This window comes from Chenopodium album, chromosome 16 (genome assembly GCF_948465745.1).
Source record: "Chenopodium album chromosome 16, dcCheAlbu1.1, whole genome shotgun sequence".
Lineage (NCBI taxonomy): Eukaryota > Viridiplantae > Streptophyta > Magnoliopsida > Caryophyllales > Amaranthaceae > Chenopodium > Chenopodium album.
In genome coordinates this window covers 827,960-850,394 of record NC_137849.1, presented here as the reverse complement: position 1 = coordinate 850,394, position 22,435 = coordinate 827,960, and the positions used below count along the sequence as shown (strand labels likewise).

General features: G+C 34.3%; 2 long non-coding RNA genes across 2 annotated transcripts; both read right to left on the bottom strand.

The window, feature by feature from the left end:
- Nucleotides 1–8,999: 8,999 nt before the first annotated feature.
- LOC145584578 (uncharacterized) lies at nt 9,000–12,348 on the bottom strand. The gene is made up of 3 exons (XR_014100374.1): nt 12,173–12,348; nt 12,007–12,094; nt 9,000–9,305 (listed from the first exon to the last, which is right to left on the bottom strand). It is a non-coding gene; the product is annotated as an uncharacterized LOC145584578 (long non-coding RNA).
- A 1,114-nt stretch (nt 12,349–13,462) lies between these two features.
- LOC145584577 (uncharacterized) lies at nt 13,463–17,453 on the bottom strand. Its single transcript, XR_014100373.1, has 3 exons — nt 17,190–17,453; nt 17,021–17,108; nt 13,463–13,837 (listed from the first exon to the last, which is right to left on the bottom strand). It is a non-coding gene; the product is annotated as an uncharacterized LOC145584577 (long non-coding RNA).
- Between the last annotated feature and the right edge of the window lie 4,982 nt (nt 17,454–22,435).

The following is a 22,435-nucleotide window of genomic DNA, read 5'->3' as shown; positions in this document are numbered from 1 at the left end:
CTTTTACCACAAGTCTAGCTTTAAATCTTTCTATGCTTCCATCTGGTCTTAACTTCTTCTTAAAGATCCATTTGCATTGTAAGGGTACAAAACCACGAGGCAAATCAACTAACTCCCAAGTGTGGTTAGACATAATAGACTCGAGTTCACTATTAATAGCCTCTTTCCAGTGCATAGCATCAACAGATCTCATTGCTTCTTCATAAGTTTTAGGGTCATCTTCAATAATATAAACAGACATAAAATCATCATCAATGCTACCAGAATTCTCAGATAAGAAAGAAGCAATAAAGTCAGGGCCAAAACTCTTCTCAAATCTAGTTCTTTTACTTCTTCTAATCTCTGGTTCATGCTCAAACTCGTCATTTTTCCCTAAGGACTCACTATGAGACGAACCAACACTCTCTAACATTCTAATGTTTTCTACTTTCATGGGAAAAATGTCCTCAAAAAACACAGCATCTCTAGATTCAATAATAGGACCATAAGAACTAGAATTTGCTTCTTTAATCATAAAACGATAAGCTGCACTATTAGAGGCATATCCCACAAAAATAGAATCAACCGTTTTAGACCCAATCTTACTCCTTTTAAAACTTGGTATAGCTACCTTGGCAAGACACCCCCACACTCTCATAAACCTTAAATTTGGTGGGTAACCTTTCCAAATTTCAAATGGTGTTCTGTCAAGTCTTTTATGTGGAACTCTGTTTAGCACATAACAAGCTGAAAGAACAGCTTCCCCCCACATAAAGTCAGGTAGACCAGAAGAAATTAACATAGCATTCATCATATCCTTAAGTGTCCTATTCTTCCTCTCAGCTATCCCATTTTGTTCTGGAGTATAAGGGGCAGAAACTTCATGAATAATGCCATTCTTTTCACAGAATTCAGTAAGAGTATCAGTACCATACTCTCCACCTCGATCTGACCTTACCCTTTTGATCTTTCTGTCTAACTGATTTTCTACCTCAGCCTTATATTTAAGAAATGTTTCTTCTGCCTCATCTTTACTCCTCAAAAGGTAAACTTTAGTGTATCTAGAGCAGTCATCAACAAAGGTGATATAATATTTCTTTCCCCCTTTGCTAAGACAATTTTTAAAATCAGCAAGGTCAGTATGTATCAATTCTAAAACTTGGGACTCTCTCTCGGTCACACTTCTAAATGGTTTCTTTGGGTGTTTTGCTTCTACACAAACTTGGCATTTATTCATGTCATTGTTGGTGTTCAAATCAGGTAAAAGACTCAATTTTTTCATCCTTTTAATAGAATTAGTGTTCACATGACCAAGTCTAGAATGCCATAAATCAATAGACGACTCAACAAAATAAGCAGAAGAACATGCATTTATTTCAACATCAAGTACAAACAAACCAGCATTACAAAAACCTTTTCCAATAAAGTTACCACTCCTAGTCAAGACTAATTTATCAGACTCAAAGGTGAGTTTAACACCAGCCTTATTAAGCAAAGCACCAGATATTAAATTTCTACGCACATCAGGAACATAAAGAACATTTTCTAAAGCTAAAACTTTTCCAGATGTGAGTTTAAGGTGAACCTTTCCATAGCCAAGGACTGGAACCTTGCTGGAGTTGCCCATGTACACGTACTCTCCATCCTTTGCATCGTCCATCTCCTTAAAGAACTCCTTGTTGGTAAAAATGTGACGAGTAGCACCGGTGTCCACGATCCACTCTACTAAGTTTCCAGCAAGATTTACTTCAGAGTCCACAGCAGTTATGATCTCCTCATCTTCCATTCCCGCTACATTAGCTTCAACCTTGCCTCTGTTATTTCTTTGATAGTGGCCTTTCTTGTTACCTCTGAAGTTACCTCTTTGGTTGCCTTTGTTGTTCTTGTCATTTTGCTGGCTTTGAGACTTCTTTTCATGGTTGATCCTATCTTGGCATAAGGCAGCTTGATGACCAGGCTTGTGACACCACCAACAATCACCTGTAATGCGTTTGCGTTTGTTGCCTCCGGGACCATGTTGGTTATTGAAGTGCTTGTTCTGACCAGCATTATTCTTGCTAAAGCCACCTGCATTTTTATATTCAGCAATGTTAGCTTTGACAGAAGGGGATGGGGTAACAACCTTATCCTTGTCCTTGTCTTGGCTCCTGTTGGCATCTTCAATTTTGATATGTCCAATAAGCTCTTGAAGCTTCATATCCTTCTTTTTATGCCTCAACTGATTTCTGTATTCACTCCAAGAATCGGGCAATTTTTCAATTAAGGCATTAGCTTGAAACAACTCGCACATGACCATATTCTCAGCAAGAATTTCAGCAATCAAATTTTCATACTCATGCAACTGATCCATGATGGGCTTGGTATCCACAACTTTAAAGTTTAACCATCTAGCTACAGCATATTTCTTACTACCAGCATCATCAGCACCATATTTGACATCAAGAGCTACCCAAATCTCCTTTGCAGTCTTAAACTTACAATAAATATCAAACAAAGAATTGACCATATGATTTAACAGAACACCTCTGACTGTTCTATTATCCTTTTCAAATGCAGCTATGGTTTTAGCATCGCTAGTCTCGGCATTAGGGGAGTCACTAGATAGCACATAATCCACCTCAAACTGCTGAAAGTAAAATAATATCTTCTCATACCACCTCTTATAATTTTTCCCATCCAAAGGGTCCAACTTAGACAAGTCAGGGATAATTTTTTGGGCAATGGTAACCTGAGGAGTTGTGGATTTTTCATGGTTTTCATTAGAAGTCATTATTAATCAAATCAATACACATGCAACAATAATTAACCACTAAATGCTAAAAGTCACTACTCCACCAACAACTACTGCCAACGAATACCCAAAATTATTTGCCCAAAATCAAGAATTGCAAGAACACCCAGACCACGAAACCAACAAACAAAACTCAAATTCAATTGTAACAATAACTCAACTGAGTAAACAATTTTGGTTTTCTGACTTAGATTGAAGGAAATAAACAATAAATTGGAACAACTTATCTCGTTGTCGGATCAATTGAGGTGCCGTGACGAGTCACTGCCCTAAGTCAGAAAAACCCCCACTACGGTGCGGCTGGACTACGGGTTCTGACCCCAGGGTTAACACCTCCTCCGTCGGCAAAGGCGCACTCCAATGGACGGAGTGAGAACCGTCTTTGTTGGCTGAGCTCTTGAAAAGTTTTAAGACAAGATACTATTTAGAGAGAGAAAATATATACTACTATCATGTTTTAGAAGTAAGCATAAGACTCCTTTTTTCATACCCACTTGAAGGAAAAAACTTGGTTTTTATAACCAGTAAATTAATAAGAAAATTAAGAGTTTTGTAACTGAAAAATTAGGGGGTGTTTGGTTCAAGCATATTAGGTATAAGGTATGGGTTTGGAATGACCAAAACCCATACTTTGTGTTTGTTTCTTGAAATTTCATTTTTCAAACCCATACCTCAAATCCCCAAGGTATGGGTTTTTGAAACCCAAGGGAGGAGGTGGGTATGGCTCATACCCATACCTTTAGGTTTAAAATTAAAAGGAAAACCATCATTCCTAGATAAAAACCAAACACATGAAATCAAGTATCAAGTTCCAACCCCATACCACCCAGGTTTCATTCCTCATTCCAAACCCATACCATTGTTTGAACCAAACGCCCCCTTATTTGACAATAAACTCTTAATTTTGTAACAGCTGTAACAGCTAACACATTATTTGTAAGATTATAACTGATGATATCTTATTAGTAAATGTGGTAACGTTGGCCAAGGTAATAATTATCAATTATGAGCACTATAATTCTAATTAAAAGTTTGGAGCAAATCTCCAACAGATTATGGGAGTGGTTAATTAATATCATGAATGAAGAACAATGATGAACAAGTATATATAGACTTTTAAAAATAAATCATAAATGGACCAATCGTAATTATTATGCTTATGACGATGGTGTAATTTCGTAATGACTACACCAATTTTGTAGACACTACAAACTTTTGAATATTAATAACAACCACTTATTTTTAGTGTTAAATCTCATGGCTGCTATAAGATGATCATCCATGAGAACGACGGCAAATAATGGGACTAACTCCAAAAACCCAGCCTTGGTTGATTCATGTTGCGCCATTTTTATTTTAGGAGAGATTGTGTTCTTTGTATGTAGTGTGATAGTGTCCCTCCAAGAAATTGACTTTGTTTATAACACCCATCCCGCTAGTCCGATCCAACCCAGTTTAAAAAACATGGGTTTGGACAAGGCTAAAATGCGTTTTTAGTTCAAAACTCGCATTAACAAAATTATTTAGTCTAATGTCTCTAAAATTAGTTTAGTTTATAGAGGGAACCTCAATTTATCTCCTAAATTGATAAACATATTTCGTGTATCATGGTCAAAGTAGTCAATGATAGGGGTAAAAATGAGTAAAACTATTTTAGCGGTTTTATCCCTAGATATAATGCTTTTGCGGTTTTGCCTCTTTATAAACAATTACCAAGGATATAAACTTGTGTTTTCTCTAGTTTATTACTCAAAGTTAATACGGAGTAGAAAGATTAAACAAATAAACCCGAGATGTCTTATCTATTCAAGTAGAGTATCATTTTACTTTATAGGTCATAGTGGTCATACACTTCTATGAAATATTATCTTTAAATAGCTAAAATTTGTATTAGCTAAAATTTGTATTTATAATCTTGTAAATTTCAATATCAATGTGACTATTGACTATATAAAGTATCTATTCTCATATTTTACCAATGTATACACAGATGATGCTTGGCTTAATTCTGCTGTTTCTTCTGGAGGGGGTGTGATTAGAAGATCAGATGGTTCGTGGTATGTGGGTTTCTCTTGCAAATATGATGCTATATCTCCCTTTTTATCTGAGCTATATTCTGTGAATGATGGTCTTTCTATTGCAATGGATCTGGGGATCAAGAAGGTAATTGTTGAAACTGATGCCAAGCTCCTAAGGGATATGCTTATGACAGCAGGTCCTAATCCTCACCATGAATTAGCTGCAGCAATCTGTGATGTGTCTGTTGTCCTGTCCAGGTTTGAGGTAGCTGTGATTACTCACAATCCAAGGGAAAGGAATGAATTGGCACATCGTCTTGCTATATTTGGAAGGGAGATGGCTGTTGGATACAAAACTCACTACCTTGTTCCAGACTGTGTCTCTGAGTTGTATGAAGCAGAGAGGGCACAGGTTGCAGCAGCAGCTAAGCACTAGTTTTAGTGTTCCTACTTTCTTAGTATTGGATGTTTATAGCTTTTGGGAATCACTTATGGATGCTGTTAGCTCCTAGTTTCCAGTTATGGATGCTGTTGGTTTTTGGGTTCTCTTGTGATGTATATAATTATCTCTGTAGAAGTTTAATTACGGCTCTAATTCTGGCCTATTGCTTAGGCTTTTTTTGCGGTTTCATCGATTTTCATTGTAATTATCATGGGATGTATAATCTAAATATTAAGGCTATAGCCTTTTAATTATATATATCTTCTATTTGTGTTAAAAAAAAATGCAAAGGCAACAACATACAATACAAATTTCAATGTGTCCGAATTGAAATGAATCTTATTATTACACTTAAGAAATTTTTTAAATTATCATCCAAAAATATAACCATTTTCGAACTAACCACCCGTATAATTTTTTATTTTAAATTACCACCCCTTAAATTAAATAAATGCTCGGATTACCACCTATTTAAAAAATTCGGGGGATTTTCCGGTCTGTGAGCCCCACCTAACGCTTAATTTGACCCTTTTGATCTGACTGATTTTTCCCCGACTCTTTGAAAACTCTCTCCTAACTTCAATTCACATTTCCATCATCAAATTCTACCAAATTTCACTATAATTGGGGTAAATAGGTAGATTTGGGAATTAGGGTTCATGGAATCTTGGGATTTCAGAGCGCTCTAAACATTCTGCCTCTTAGATGAAATTGGATGAAAATGGGTGGTAATCTAAGCATCTATTTAATTTAAGGGGTGGTAATTTAAAATAAAAAATTAAACGGATGGTTAGTTTGAAAATGGTTATATTATTTGGGTGGTAGGATTAAAACAAAATTGAAAAACAGAAAATTTTAACAGTAAATTTTTATTGCATGGTAAAAATAGTATACTACGTACTTCGTATATAGGAAGGATCCGAAGAAAGAATGTAGTGGTATGACAGTTCAACGGATTAAGTTTTAACAAGTTCAACTACAGAAGCATATGAGTATCCAAATTGTAGACAACGAATCAATAAATATGTTTACAAGATTGCATTTACGAGATTACAAAGAAAAATATAATACTTTCCTTACAACTATAAATCTAAACTTTCCTATTATTAAAAAAAATCTAATACTTTCCAAAATTTCACTTAATTTATCAAAATGTAATGGATAGATAATTGCTAAATAAAATCTACAAGGGATAAGCATTTAATAATTTATAAATAGTGGATTCATAATTGAACTTCATTACAAACATAAAAGCTTGTATTTTATTTTAAGAGTAAAAGCTTCTACTTTTATTGCCGGTTGAGGAATCACATTTTACACTTCAAAAAAAAAATGTCAACCTTATTTCTTTTCCCTTCGTATTGTCCTCAATTCCACCCACCATCATATTGTCCTCGGCTTCCCCTGCAACCTTACATTCCGTTTATTCCACCTCGAAGTTTATTAATTGGCTTCCTCCGATTCCTGGCTTCATTAAAGTTAATACTGATGCAAGCATTAGGAGTGATGGGAAGGTTGGTTATGGAGTAGTTGCAAGAGATGAGCAAGGTGTTTGGATTACCGGATGTTGCGGGTTTTATCTTGACGATCAATTTGATAAACATGTTGGTCCGAAAGCTGGAAAAGTTGTTAAGGGAGAGATAAAAGCTATATTGGTTGGTCTCTTAATATCAAAAGAAAAGGGTTTCAAACAAGTAGTCATCGAATCGGACTCAAAAAAAAGCCATTGATATGATAAATGCAGTAAACAATAAAAACATGTACAAGTATTCATGGTTAGATAAAGAAGCTGTGGATATGGTATTGGAGTGTAGGGAATTGGCGAATGAACTACGTTATTGTTGCTTTCAACACAAGAAAAGGGAAGGTAACTTTTGTGCCGATAAAATGGCTGAACTTGGCGTTCAAGGAAGTGGAGTTGAGCAAAAGTTTGAGCATCCTCCGGATGAAGTGGTTCCGTTTCTAACCGCGGACTATTGTAGGTTTCCGTTTCCAAGGGGTATAAGAATGACAAAAAAAGAAATCTTAAACATTTGTGACTACTTAACAAAGTAGTCAGTTGCATAGTTGTAAAATGTATGTAATTTATGAAATCATTGTATATTAATGATTAATTAGGAGGGGGTTTACTTCGAACTTAGGGGTTAGTCGTGAGCTTCTGATCTTAATTTAGAAGATCATCATATGAAGTATTGTTTTGTATTCTTTAATTTTTCAAAGAATGAAGGTCTGTCATACATACTCGATCATTAGGGGTTGTGTGCGTTGCAATTGCTATTCTAATTTGCAATTGGAATATTATTGTATATATGATATGATCAAGACTGTTCATTGTTTGATTTCCAATCTAAATTTGGAGTATTACTTATGGTATGATTGAGATTGTCAGTCTTTAATTTGTTCATCGTTTATTTTTTAATCTTAGAAACAATGATTAGATAAGATGTATGGAGTAGAGGTTCTTTCGTATAGATACGAGTCATACAATAACATATTGTACAAGTACTCCGATACATTTTACCTTTCAATATTAAGAGATTTACAAATTTAACACTTTAATTTGGTGGTGTGCGATTGCTATTTTAATTTATAATTGGAGTAGTATTATCTATGATATGATTAAGAGTTCAAGACTGTTAATTGTTTATTTTCCAATCTAAAATCGGTTTAACTTATGGTATGATTAAAATTACCGGTCTTTAATTTGATCATTGTTATTTTTTTAAATCTTAGGAACAATTAGGAGTAGTCGTCGTAGATGTTTTTTCTTGTAAATAAGAAAACATATAGTACAAGTACTCCGAATATAGTATATACGTGTTTTAAGTCTTACTCTGTAATTGGCACAAGTACTCTGAAGAAAAGGGTCATTGTACTCCGAACATACGTAGTATTATACAAGTACTCCGAAGAAAAGTGTCATTGTATTATTTTTAAGCCTACCAAAATCTAGCAACGGCTTGAGAATAAGAGATTAAGAGGTACTACTATTGGGTATTATTATCTTGTTAATCCTTCTGCCAAAAAAGAAATTAAATAAATAAATTAGCAGGATTTTATGTGAATTGGAAGATGTTAATCATGTTAGTGATGTTCCGTAAATGCATTGTTGTGGGTAGTTAAGTTTGTTTTAGTTTGATTATGGGATTAGCTCATAATCAAAGTTTTTAATGTTGAAAAATTTAAAATTATATGCTTAGCTACACGCTTTATAATTTCAAAGAAAATTACTCTTGTTAGATCTATACAGTCAATTGATGATCAAGACTCACATAGTCGCGTTATAAAGATTTAAAAATATATACAATGTAAAAGATACGTATATTCTTAACGTTTTTTTTTTTCAAAGTTAAAAATATTTATTCTCATACAAAAAGATTGTGTCTATATACAAAGAATTGATTGAGAACTCAAACTCAATGTCTCACTTGTAGAGTTGTATTGCAACAATATATTTAATAATGTGCTTCACTTTTGTCAAAAAATTCAAAACGTGTAGAAATTAGCCAATTAATTATCAGATTGCTACAATAGTAAAGTTAGGCAAAAGCCAATGAACATTCAAAGGCTCTAGATAACAAAAATGAAACTCCTAGTGAAACTGTTGCAGTATAAAAATGTAAATAATGCAGTAATATCAATCGATACATGATATACTTTTGTAAATATATCTCAAAATATTTTCAAAATATAACTTCTAAAAAAAAATCAATTCATGTATACGACAATTAGTGGTAAAAAAATTGCATTGTGAAACGGAGATAGTATATTGGAGAAAAATGTTGATGAGTATATTTTAGGCCAACTTACATTTGGTCCATAAAAGTGGTGTATATGGTAAAAATGGTGTTATATTCACTTGGAATGTAGAGCAATACATAGAGCACCAAAAAAATGTAGAGCAATAAATAAGTTTCCGGAATTCCAGTTCAAAACATCGCGCACCCTGATAGCAATAACCAATAAAAACAATGATTCTCAGAAGGGAACTTCCAGGTTGACATTATCTCTATCTTCATCACATTTCTTCTATTGTATGCAGCAAGCAGCGCATATACAGTCAAATACGGTAGAGCTGCACACAGGATAACCACCAAAGTTATGAGGGAAACGTCTATCATTCTCTACACAAGCCTTAAAAAGAAATACTCCGTAGTAACTATACAAATCAACCAACATTAAAAACAGCACAAGGTAGGAGGATAGTGTTTTCTGGTTTACAATGGTGGTTGATAGGAGCCAATACCTAACTAGATTCATAACTATTTGAATGAATTGGTTCTATAACATCTTTGATGCTGTCTATATGTTACTTGGATTCGTATATTTGCGGTAGGCAAAGTAAGACTTTAAATACAAGGCCTTGGCCACTTGATGAGAAATTTCCATATTCTTGATCCAAAATGAAGCTTCAAGTGTTTTTAAAATCAGATATGCGTCACGGCCTGTGAGATCTTATGATGAATTGAAGACTCTGAGTAGCATAATCCAATAATGTAACTCAAATTTAGGTATGCAAACAAGAAAAGTCACGGGACTTCCCTAGGTTTTGGCAGAAACCAAACTTAAGAATTAGGCCACAAATATATACTTTTGACATGGAGACATATGGAATTAAGATAAGTGCAATGCTACATAAGTACATAACTGAACTTGATTAAGCAAAAGATATGTAAGCATTCCAGGTATGCGCACAAGGCATATAACATTTAACTATTGTTCATAACAAACTATACTTGCAAATAATGCATTGCCTTTTGTTGTTATTTTCCCCTTTATGTATGATTTCCCTAGGATTTTAGAATAGAACTTCATAGATAATTTACAGAAAATGTCTGAAGTTCATGGAAGCTTCTAGATTCAAAAGAAAAGTCAATAAATAGGTATTATAGTTATCTGTATCCTATACAATCTATTTTAGAGATTTTCTCAACTATAATAGCTCAAAATTTGAAAGCAGAACATCTCAACATTTGGGTAATGCAGTCCAGCTAGCCTTTCCGGAAGAAACACAGACAACCACTATGCGCGTGTTAAATGTTTTCGCTAACTCATTTTGACTCATCGTCATCACTGTCAAACAGCTAACTGAAAGCCATGCAAATCCTCATGGAACTTCATCACCACCATGCATGGTTGATAGGGCCCAGTTGGCAATTACACCTTCCAAACTATGCTTTTAAGTGTGTAAACAAGATTATATAATCTGTTCTTACAAAAAAGTGATTACACAAATATGAGTCATGAACCTCAGGTCCTCAACTAAGGCACCAACTACTAATTTGAGTACCTGATAAAGCTCTTAAAAGTTAAAACCTTCATGTAATCTATCAAATCATTTATCTTTTCCCAGGATCTATCTAACCCCAAATCCATCGATCCACTTTATTTTCAATTGAAAAGAAATTGGTGGAATTTTTTTGTAAATAAGCCTTTTTGACCAACAGCTGGACACTTGGACAGTGAAAATATCAAATCTCAGAATTGCAGCTTTTAAAGCTTAGCCTAAGTAACGTTTATGCTATAAGGAATGCCCTCCCTGCCGCCTACTAGAGTGATGTATTCCAAGAAATATAATCCAGAACTTAAAATGAAGACATGCTTCATCAAAGGTAACTAAATTAGAAGGGAATGACTTAATACCATCCAATAATTGTCTAGAAAACTACCATGTTTAATGACATAGAGAATGGGGAGGAAACTATCATCAAGCTCACCATTAAAAACCTCATAATCTGAGCTTCAATTGTCTGGGTTTTTTGAAACTGAATTCATTGTCTAAACTTAGGAAAAGCATGGCATTAGTAATTCTTCCATTAACAAGCTGAATGTTGACCATCATAAACTAGAATAGACCTCTCATGTGTTGAAGCACGAGATACATCCACGACCAGCAATGTTTCCAATGTCCATAATGATTTAAGATACAAAATATATTTGTTACTCATGTACCATGCTCTAGCCTTCACGAAGAGTTAAACATATGACACTTTCTGTAAATTGGAGAATATTCGCCATTGAAATAAACCACTAAAGAGATGGAGGGAATCAGATCATTTCTCCTTTGAGTAATATTTAAATACTCTGATACTATCAAAATAATTTGGTGATACTAGAACTCCTTCCTGTGCATCGATTATGAATTAGCTTGAAAAATTAAAAAGACAACTAGAAAAGTATAGGTTTCTTTATGCGAGTAATACCCTAGAAATGTGAAGACAATTTGTTAATCCCCATTATCATCATAAAGCGAAACTCACGTATAGCAGAAAAAAGAAATGGATTGCTCAATATAAGCCTACTAGCAAGGATAGTTCAACACGATAATTTTTACTGAATAAAGAAAACAGATGTCTACTCTTCTTTTACTAATTGTATATTAGCATTGAGATGGAGGGAGCACCAATTTGAGCTAAAGTGAAGTTACGAAAGGTCCAAAACTAATCATTTAGTTATGCCGCATCAATAATCAATCAAATTTACCCCATAAATCAAGGCCTAGGCACAAAAGCAACATAATTGGTTACAAATCAACTAGATTAAACCCTATAAACACTAAACCAATCTCCAAAATTAATTTCTTTTCAACAAATTAATCATCACCTTATCAAAATAACAAACGAATTCGCTTCACATTTTGCCACTAACATCAAGAAATTACAGCAATCGAAACTAAATCAAAACAATCACAAACACAAAAGCTCAACGATTCAGTTCAATTGAAGAATCAACAACAAAAAATTGAATCAGAAATTAGGGTTAGCAGAGGAACATACAATGCAGATAGAGGTAGAATCAGTGTTGTTTGGATCTTCCAGAAAATGGTTGCTGCTTCTCAGTAGCTAATCTGAACATCCAGTAAACCTGAAACACAAAGATCAATCATAGTAAGAATTGGAGAAAATTGCAAGGAAGAAGAAGGAAGAAGAGTGAGGTTGGTACCAAAGCTATAAGATGAGCAGCCATGAGAAGGACGACAAATAATGGGACTAATTCCAGAAATCCTGCTTTGGTTGATGATTCATGTTGCGCCATTTTTATTTTAGGAGAGATTGTGTTCTTTGTATGCAGTGTGCCTCCAAGAATTTGACTTTGTTTATACACCCATCCCGCTAGCCCGATCCGGGCCAGTTCAGAAATAACGCGGGTTCGAACAAGAATTACTAGTATTTTATTACGGGTTTGGACAAGTTTAAAATGTATTTTTAAATCCCGCATGACTCAATTGATCTCCTTTAATTGATAAACATATTTCTTTTATTTTGGGCAAAATAGTAAAATATAGGGGTAAAATTGAGTAAATCTACCAACACGGTTGGCGGTTTTATCGAATTTATCCCTAGATATAATGCTTTTGTTCCTTGTTAAACAATTACAAAAGGTTATAAACTTGTATATTTTCTCTACTTAATTATAACTTGATAAAATGTATTTTATCTAGTACGGGCCTGTTCATATTTACTTAATTTCAGTTTAGTTCAGTTCAGTTCAGCTCCAATCAGTTCAGTTCAATTCAGTTCAGCTCTTAATTTCCCTCTCTCATAAAATATTCATTTCAGCTCAGTCCAGTTCAGTTCCGTATAGTTCAGTTCCGTATAGTTCAGCTCTTAATTTCCCTCTCTCATAAAATATTCATTTCAGCTCAGTCCAGTTCAGTTCTGTGTAGTTCAGTTCAGTTCAACTCCAATCAGTTCAGTTCAGTTTAGCTCAATTCAGTAAATGTGAACAGGCCCTACCTTCGATTTTTTTTATGTGCAACATTGGAGCATTATTTGTGAGATATAAAATATTTCAAAGTTGCACAAAAAAAAAATCGAAGGTAGTAAAATAAATTAAATAGCTTAAATAAGATGAAACAAATAAACCCAAAACGTCTAAAGTATCATTTTACTTTATAGGTCATACACTTCTACGAAATATTATGTCTAAATAGCTAATGTTTCTAAAGTGTTTATAATCTTGTAGATTTCAATATCAATATGACTACATCAAGTATCTACTGGCATATTTTGCCAATGTATACATGATCAATGCAAAGGCAACAACAACATACAATACAAAATTTTCAATGTGTCCGAAATAAATCTTATTGTGATACTTTATTAAAGGATAAAAAAATTGAAGAAAAAGAAAATTTTAACAGTAAAGTTTTTATTGCATGGTAAAAATAGTGTTATATAGGAAGGATCCGAAGAATAATGTAGTATGAATGTATGATAGTCCAAAGGGATTAAGTTTTAACAAGTTCAACTTAGGAAGATTATGAGTATCCAAATTGTAGACAACAAATCAATAAATATGTTTACAAGATTGTATTTACGAGATTACAGAGTACTGAGATACACACTATTTGAATTAAAATTTATAGATTAAAACGCATTCTTGCTCAAATGTTAGATTTTACATTTTTACATTCAATGTTTCCAAATCCATTATATCAGCAACATCAACACTTCCACTCTGGAACTTCACCTTACAGAGCAATAACCTACAAAATAATGATTCTCTGAAGGTAACTTCAAGTTTGGCACTATCTCTATCAGTGGCACGTTCTTCCTGTTGAGTGCAAATTAATGCAAGATTGCAAGCAACCCTTTAGTTGTAGAGCTGCACACAGGATAACCATCAAGTTTATGAGAGAAATGTACTACATTCTCTGCACAAAATAACATCAAAACAATTACTTCGTACAAAGAAAGGCTGAGAATACAAATCAACATTAAAACAGCAAACGGTAGGACATAATTTTGTGTTTGCAATGATGGCTTATAAGATCCATACCTAAATGGGTGATTTCTTATTGAAATGAAACAACAATCTATTCAATATCTATGATGCTATATACTTCGTATATGATACTTTGGAAACATGTATTCGTAGCTGGCACTAGTAGGAGTCTAAATGTAATCTCATCTACTTAATGAAAACTGAGAAAGTTCTGTGCTTTTGATCCAAAATGAAGTTTCTAGTGTCCACAGAATCAGATAGGGCCATGGTTACTTATGGTGAAATGAAGACACTAACATTTCAATAATGTACCCGAGACTGAGAATTTGGTTTGCAAACTATAAAATTCCAAACATAGGAGGTAGTGACTGCACAGGGTCAGTGTAAACAAGGGAGGAATGCAGAGAAAACAGCTAAGCCACTGCATCAAATTAAAACATGCAGTACAGTCATAAGGCTTCCCTAGGTTTCGGCAGAAAAATATAATAAAGTATAACAGAGAAAAGGTTAGTGCAGGAATGCTGTACGATTATAATTAAACAAGTAGAAGCAGTGTAAGAAAACATGATAGTGTCATTAGTTATTAGTCTTATTACTTATCACTTTTCCTTTAAATGCAAAAAATCCCAAAATTATTCTCAAAAAGGGATTCATAAATAGTCAACATGTACCATCTGAAATTCATGTAAGTTTCTAAATCCACGAGGGCGAAATGTCAATGAATCAGTATAAATTAATCTGTATGGCCCTTATCAAACTATTTCAAGTTTATATATTAGATATTTTGCCAGCTACAACAGCTCTGTAAGTCTACTAATAAATTCAAGCTCTCCAAAATAATCTCTATTTCATGCTAATATTATACCAACTTTCAATTCAGGTTCAAAACCATAAGGCAATACCACAAGCTGACATACAGTTCACAAATTACTGAGATATTCCCACCATGATTATAGACTCCCTACCAAAACAATTTTTTGTCAACAGTTCGTAAGATCAGTATGATATGGGTATCTGCGGCATGAAAAAGTAGAAGGAGATCCAAATTCCAAAGTATATATTTATGTTTTGTATTACTTTCTTAGTTATTGCATAAAGAATACCTCATTTGTCCAAATGAAAATTCACTTCATAGTTAAAGTTAGGAGTCTTTACCCTGAGAAGTTGGGTAAGAAAACTGAAAAAAGATAACCATCACAAAGATCCTTGGCCTTCTCTTGTTAAGTTGGATTTTTAAAAAGCCACATCATATCTGCCTCCAATTATAGATTTGCAGAACACTTTGTCAATACAATCTGGAACAGAAATTCCATCAGGCAAACAAACACAGAGAAGGGATCTTGACAGAAAGAAAAACTCCAAACAGCTTCGTTCCCTGAGCCGTTGAATTTAGTAACTGCCTATTGTCAATAATTTTATCCTCGAAAATCATAATGGATGACCAACATCCTCCGGATTTTTTAGATTGTACAATCCTTGGAGGAAACTAAGTTCAAGTCTGCCAAGTTGCCTATGCCATTTGCAAATCACTCCCCTCTTACTGAAGAACAAAAAGGCAGGGACAAGGAATAATCTGTGGTAGTTAAAAGGTCATCTCACAGAACAATATTGACAAAAATCAACATCAACCTGCTGCTTGCCATTTTTCAATTTTCATATAGAAAAGCCATCAAGAGACTGTGTATAAGCCCAGTGGGTTTAAATTCCTGTCCGGCAACAGGCTGAGATGGAATGGAAATCAGACCAATTTGGGTTATGCTGATCAGACAGCATTCCAAAAGAAACACAGACAGTACTTACTACTATTCTATTAACCATATATTGGACAGTTGGACACTGTCATCGACTCATATTCATTAGCTCATTACAATCAAAATACTGACTCAAAGCCTCGCAAAACCTTATCAGAGTCATCTCCATCATGTTATTCATGTATGGTCGATAGGGTGGGCAAGTACACCTTATAAACCATGCTATTATCAAGATTCAAGAATATATAATCTGTGTTTGCAAAAAGTGATTTTGCATGCCTGAGCCATGAGGTTATTAAAGTGTTGCTATCAATTGCTAAGCATACATCCTTGTGAACCTCCACAAAGGCACCAACTTTCAACCTTAGCACCCGATAAAGCTCTTACAACCTTCATGAAACCTATCAAACCTCAAAATAGCAGCCATTGGTAGAGAAGTATACTGATATAAGCTAACCCGTAACTCCACTATTCCTTTATTACTTATTAAACAGAAATTGGTAGAGAAGTATACTGATATAAGCTTTTTGACCATCAAACCTCGGAATAGCAGCCATTTCAGGTTCGGAAACTAGATTTTCAGTTACATGAGGATATAAGTGGATGAAAGAATCACATTCTCCTATGTAACATATCATCACTACATATATAAGAAATCACCAATAAAATCCTAGAAAAGACAAGTGTGGGTTTCTATCAGAACACACTAGCACTGTGAAAATAGATGTTGGCTAATCCCAAATATCAGCATAAAGTGAATCTCAAGCTTTATAGAACAACTAATGAAATAATCGATAATATTACTAGCATGAGCAGGTCAACACCATGATTTATTGATTCTACAGGGCAAAGTGGCTAACTAATTAAGATTTTCCTGTTTTCTTATTACTAATGGCAATGAGACAGAGGGAGGCAGGGAGCACCATTCCGCGTTCAAGTAAAGCTAACCGAGCCAATCAACTCAGTATCTCAGTACGCAGCAATAGTTAGTTATAATTATGCCATAAATCAAAGTCTAGGCAAAAGCAGCATATCTCATAAAATTAAAGTAATCTTCAAATTTTGTTTCATTTCAACAAAATCACTCGATCACATCATTGACGAAACATACGAATTCAACGCGCATTTTGTCACAGACATCAAACAAATTGAACCAATTTAACAAATACTAGTACTGCTCAGAGAAACAAAAACAAATTCACAGCAATCACACACTAACACATACAAAACACATGAAATATTCAATAATCAACAAATTTCAAACAAAAAAGTAAAATTATACAAAAAAATTAGGGTTAGCGGAGGAACATACAATGCAGAAGGAGGCAAAATCAGTGTTTTTTGGATCTTCCTGGAAATTGCTGCTGCTTCTCAGTCGCAACTCTGAAAATCCAATACACCTAAAACAGAAATATCAACCAAAGTAAGATTGAGAAAATTGAAACAAAGAAGATGAACAAGAAGAGTGCGATTGGTGGTACCAAAGCTATGACATGAGCAGCGATGAGAAGGACGACAAAGAGAGGGACCAATTCCAGAAGGCCTGGTTTGGTTGATGGTTGATTTTGCGCCATTTTCAGAGGAGAGAGAAAGAGAGTGTGAGATTTGAAAATGGTTGAAGATACTGGAGATTTTCAATTGGAGAAGAAATTCATGGAAGAAGAAACTGCTGCGACTGCGATCGTAATTGTATTGATATTGTGTCAATGGATCATGGATGTATCGTGCAATCTTATGTTGTCCCAGATTCCAAGGTGTTTTGGTTTGAATTGATTATACGAGTCTACATTTGCTAAACCACGTCCAATATTTACCAAGTAACGCCCGTATTTTACGGCCGCATATTTTAACATGATTTTACAAACATGCCCTCATATTAAATGTACCCTATTTCTCTTTTACTTTCTTGAGTGCATTTAGGTGCATAGGGCCTATGTGTTTTGCATGCATATCGGAGGGCAGTTTGAGATTCAGTGATACATTTTCTCTCTTTTAATGGTACAGTGGCACATTTTTGTGTACTATTATGCATGTATAATGTAGCATTAAAAAATAAGTTATCTGAATAATACTTTTTATGTACAATTATGGATGTAGTGGTACTTTTTACCACCATATTTTCCACCACTGTTTTTTCTCAGATTGCCATTATTTACAAAAATGTCATCCTATTTGCAAGTGAAATATATAGTGCCTATGCGCCAATACTTTTCCCCGGCCAACAATCCCAACATGTCTCAACCTGGCCTTCGGCTGGGCGCCCTTGGCTGAGCCTTGTGCTTGACCTTGGCGCGCCTAGCTGTGGCTAGACATTGTGCCCTTTGCCTTGCTCGACAACCCACGAATCACGATGAGCAAGACCTTAATCCTTTGCTCGAATGCTCGTCCTAGCTCAACTTGTTCATCGTAAGACGACCTTTCGGTTCATTAGACGATATATGTTTGGATTTGAAGCATCTAAACTCGTAGTTAGGGTTGTCAAAAGCTAACACGACACGATAACCCGATACGAACCCGACACGAAATAAGCGGGTTTGGGTCAAGTATTCTCGACCTGTTTATATAATTGGGTCGACACGAATTAAACGGGTGAGGTTTGAGTTGAAATTTTCAACCCGAAACTGACACGCATAACCCGATTATATAAATGGGTTGAACAACAACTCGTTAACTAGACAACCTATTAATTAAGTAGTAAAAAAATCGAAAATTTTATTTTAAACTTGTAATTTTGTATATTGCCTTGGCACCATGTATACATTTAGGTATTTTTTGGCGGTTAATTTGGCGGATAAAATAAATTTCAACTTTTTTAAATTAAAATTTGGTTGTTATTTTGGGACAATTCTTATGTATGATTGTGTTGCTAAAACAACTAGCTTTAAACTCGTAGGGCCTATTCTGATTGACTGAGCTGAACTGAACTTATTGGAGTTGAACTGAAGTGAACTGAATATTTTATGAGAGAAGGACATTAAAAACTGAACTGAACTGAATTGAATTGAAAATTTTATAAGAGAAGGAATTTAAGAACTGAACTGAATATTTTATGAGAGAAGGAAATTAAGAACTGAACTGAACTGAAAATAATCTAAAGAGAACAGACCCGTAGTATCTATTTTTCAACCCGTTTAACATCGACACAACACATGAACTCGACACGACACAACCCGTTTGACAGCCCTACTCGTAGTCTAACATTTTGATCTAAATTGTATTTATAGGCGTATGTGGGCCTATGGCCCAATGCGTCTTACGGTTTGATTTCTTGCCTAGAGTGTGACCTAATAGGTTCAAGTATGACCTAATATGTTCAATTAAGAGCAAGCCGTGAGATTAATTATATTATTCTTAATAATCGAAAGCGATCTCTAACTAGACATTTTGGATAACTTGAATTCAGTTGAAAATTTAACTCCGTATTTAAAGTCAGGGCTTCCGTAATTAACTAAGGACTTGTGTGATTTCCTCACTCGATCAATTGAATGAAATACGCGTCTTAAAACGAATTATATCTCTAATTTTATGCACATAAAATTTAGATTTTAAAAGTTCGAAGCAACTTTTAGCAATTGGATAGAATTTTAGGATGCAAGGATTAGAATAAAACCCCATCACCTATTTAACCATTTATTTAAGCCAATTATCAATCACTTTATAAACATGCAAATCACAAGGTCTTATAAAATATTACTCTAATTATTAAATACACATAATCATAAGGTTTAATTAAAATAGACCCCTCAACTGTGATCGGTTGTCGGCGCTCGGATTAACGGTGAACGGCAAGCAATGAGCAACGCGGTCTTCCGTCTTCGTCAATTTGTCCAGAGCGATTTTATGAACTAAATTATTGTTTGTTTTAACACAAGAAAAGATAAGGTAACTTTTGTGCAGACAAATTGGCTGAACTTGGCACTCATGGAAGTGAAGTTGAGCAAAAGTTTGAGCATTCGCCAGATGAAGTGTCCTTTTCTAACCGCAGACTTTTGTAAGTTTCCGTTTCAAGTGGTATAAGTTTGAGTCAAATTTGCACATTTGTCGAGACACAACTTTAAACATCAATATTTGTAAAGAGAGATTAGTAAAAATTATGAAAAAAATAATTTATAAAAGTAGACATTATGACAATCCAACAACATATTATATGATCATAGTTAAATATAATACGGAGTATATTGGTAAAAAAAATTAAGTCAATAATAACATATAAATAGTAGAAAACCTCAACTCTAGCTTATAAAAAAAACGAAGGGAGTAATAATTAATTAGGAGGAGGTTTACTTAGAACTTGGGTTGTAATCTTCTGATCTTTAGAAAATCGTATGAAGTATTTGTTGTGTAATCTTAAATAGAAAAGTAAAAGTTTACGTTTCTAAATAATATTAAAAAAAATAGAAGGAAAACTGTACAAAATTGGTGAGTATAAGGTACATCCGTAGAGAAAAGGTGGATAATTTACAAGGTGGATATAGGGTATTGCTTCTTGTATGTGTATACCTTACCTAAATGCCCATGACTTATATTTATAATAGAAATGGAGCTTGGAAAAAATGGTCGGAAGATTCTAGAGCTTCTTTGATCATTCTTGTAGTCATAATATTCTAAAATGTTCACAAACCACTTGAAACAAGGAGATCTGGTATGATTTTTATAAGGTCTAATTTGGTTTGATTAGAATTTTTAGTATTTGGTCTAATCTTATCTGATTCAATAATTTGACTAAATGTTAACTGCATTTTAATACAAATCTATACAGAAAAACATTATTAACATGGATCATGTTAGATTTATCTCATTATTTAGATATGATATAAACACGAATGTATTTGAACACGGAGGTGAAAGGAATGGTGTCCTTCGAACAAGTGTACTATTCCGTTAGTGGGTTCAGAATTATTAGAAAGCTAATATATTCAGTGAGGTCAAGTGATTGGAATGCGTGGGTGGAGGCCGCTTCCGATCAGTAATATTAATGAATAATTAATATTACAGCTTAATCTTGACTGAACCCTTCGGGTCACACCCAAGCATTCAACAAGCCGAAACGACGAATTAATTCGGAAGGAATTACTGAGTCGACCGAGTAATATTTATTTAGACGTCGGAAGTTCGAGCTTAGAGCGTCGAAACCGAGCGTCGGAGAATCTCAAATGTTGAGCCAAAATTTAAGAATTGGCGAGGCGGGAAAATGCTTCAAGTGGCGTGCCACGTTGGCAGCGCGTGCCACATGGTTAGCTCACAATGCATGTGAGTTGCCTTGGGGACCAAGTGGGAAAGTGGTCCTCACCTAACCATGTGACACTTGTTACTTGTTCCTTGGTTTATTTAACTAAGGGTTGAATTCATCAATATTTCCATGTGGGATTATTTTGTGAAAAAGTCCCACATTGAAAGATGAGTGGAATTCACAAGGTAGCTTTCCTTATAAATAGCCAAAACATGGCTTGAGGATTCTTTGCTTGAGTAAGAGTTGAATAGGGCATCACAAGTAAGTGAAAACCCTTCAACTCAAGAGTTGAATAAGGCATCACTATTAGTGAAAACCTTTGAACTCAATATAATTACTCGGGTTTTATTGGTCGGGTCTTGCTAACTCCAAGACATTGGACCAAGTCGGTTTTGTTGGTGCGGGTGGACTTCGTCGGAGGTCTCCGTGTGAGCGGGACTTGAAGCTTTCAAGTAAGAGCTCGTTTAAGAGCGAAGCACGTGTCAAAGGTAATTAGCTTATCTTAATCTTGTGATTAATTTAATTATGTTTATGGTTTTATTTATTGCGAGTGCGGTCTTGTTTTTGGGTTTGTTTCCGCGGTGAGTCGGACTCACCAAACCCCTACAGGAGGCACATGCCTGTCATGTTAGATTTGTAAACACGAATCGTGCTTGGCATGTTCAAATATATATTTTCCCACCTTGAAAAATAAATATGGCACTTGCCTGACATATTGGATTTATAAACACGAAAATATTATTAACAGGAATATATAAACACAAATCGTGGAATAGGGGAATTTTTTTTTATTATTAGGTTCAACTTAATGAGTCACGTGTCAGGCACGTGACGGTCAACGTTAAACTCCAGCGTTGACTTGCATGAAAATTGGACTTGGTCCCTCTCTAGTCTCCACAAGACCACAACCCAAAGTGTCTTATATAGTCCTTTTAAACAATCTTTTACTTATTAGGTCTTTCTAAATAAAAGAGATCACTTAGGTCCTTTTAAACAAATTTTCCTCAAGAATATGAGAGCATTTTAACAATTTTATACGTGAGTTTTGAATTTTGAGACAAATAACTTAACATTATACCGCACTTTGACCTAATTTAACTTAATCCTCACTAGTTATTTGAGGATTTATATATATGGCAAAAAGGTTGCAGTCAAAACTGGTCTTTTGATCTAATCAATTGAAGTGAAACTTAATGAAAGTTTTAAAAGGTTGAACCAAATTCTAGCAATAGGTCAGAAATTTGAGACTCGAGGATCAGAATAAAACCCTATCACCTTTTTTTTTTTAAAAAAAAATCATTTAAGTCAATTATCAATTATGTTATTAACATGAAATAAAAGTATAGAATTGTAAATCATAAGGTTTAAATAAATAAAAAAAAACTTCAAAAATTTCCCGCCAATATAATATATGATGTCAGCTTTAAGTTTCTTTAAACTAAATTAATGCATTAATTAAAAGTCAAACAACATCTACATTGTATAGTTTTATTGGGA